Here is a 1284-nt window from a genome sequence, read left to right as displayed (position 1 = left end):
TAAATGTATTTAATTAGGGTTATATGCTGTTTTTAAATCTGAAGTAGTTATTGATGGATCAGTCATTTATAAATTATTCTTACAACTCCTGTTCTTAATGCCTATGAAATATGAAATTAAGGAAATGCTTTGTTACTTTTCCTGTGAGGTCCTGGTCCTTCATACTGATCAGATGTTTCTCCTGCTACAACAATCGATGCGCTGTTCAAACTGATAAACTGAAGGTCGATACTGCAATAAACATGTAATTTAATCAAACAGCCGCAATAAAGCCCAACTTTCATTAATGCTTAAGAGAAAGGTGTTGATTAAACTTTATGGTCATTTTGGCGGCAATATTTTACTTTCCTTTAAACCGAGGCGTCAGTCTTTATACATCAGGGATCTGATATCAGGATATAAATATTTATTATATTATTATATTGTCCTGGTTATAGTTTGTATCGAGAACTAGAGAAGCTGGTGTTAGGGCAGATTATGGAGGATGTTCAGACAGATGTGTGCAACACTGAACAGCATCGACAACATCTGTATCCGTCAGCTGCAGCTGCTGCTCCTTTATTCTGAATACAGATATTCTTTAATGTAATAGCTTTACCATATGTTATTGTTGTCACCATATTTTTTACTCCTCCTCTTCCCCCTTTAAAAAAATGTAACGCAGTAAAGTTTACTCAGAGTGCAGTTTAACTGGTGTACTTTGTATCTGAGTACATTATTACACAAGTAATTTTACTTCTTACTCAAGTTTTTCTGAGATTTCTTTTACCACCAGCTGATATCACACACCTGAGAGTGACGGAGAGATGGCGGATCAGTTGGGTCTGGCGGAAACCCAGACCTCTCCTGGCCTCATGTGGACGAGCTCCAGGACAGAGAAGGTTGCTGCTGTCATTTCCGGCGCCATCTGCAATTTAACAAAACGACAGAAGCGTGTGAACAAACGGATCTTAAGAAGCTGCAACAATTATCTGGGATTATTTTAGACTCTACGTCTTTACGGACAAACGAAGAAACAGACCTGTATATCCACACACCTGAAGACTGATGCACTAATGTCAACTCAACACGCGTAGACAGAGCAACAACCTACGAGATATCAAAGGGGAAATGAAAGGTCACTCCAGGGCAAATCTAATTTACTGCCTCCCGGTGATAAGTGATATTACAGCTCAGAGAGCAAGTCCCGTCTGGCGAGTTCACGTCCTGATCTGCAGAGATGTCATCCAAGCGTAAATACGAACATACAGACAGTGTCTCTGTGTGTGTGTGTGTGTGTGTGTG

The 1284-nt window shown here is 39.6% G+C and overlaps 1 protein-coding gene across 1 annotated transcript in view; it reads right to left on the bottom strand.

The window, feature by feature from the left end:
• The window catches only part of LOC111651808 (N-acetyllactosaminide beta-1,3-N-acetylglucosaminyltransferase 2-like), a 4332-nt gene extending 3048 nt beyond the window's left edge, over positions 1 to 1284 (bottom strand). Inside the window, exon 1 of the mRNA XM_023401857.2 lies at positions 790 to 1284. The gene's annotated coding sequence lies outside the window, so the exon portion shown is untranslated. The remainder of the gene's footprint in view (positions 1 to 789) is intronic.

This window comes from Seriola lalandi, unplaced genomic scaffold (assembly GCF_002814215.2).
Source record: "Seriola lalandi dorsalis isolate HSWRI2012SDOR001 ecotype SW California unplaced genomic scaffold, Sedor1 jcf7180002053791, whole genome shotgun sequence".
In the NCBI taxonomy this organism is placed as follows: domain Eukaryota; kingdom Metazoa; phylum Chordata; class Actinopteri; order Carangiformes; family Carangidae; genus Seriola; species Seriola lalandi.
This window is presented reverse-complemented; position numbering and strand designations above follow the sequence as displayed.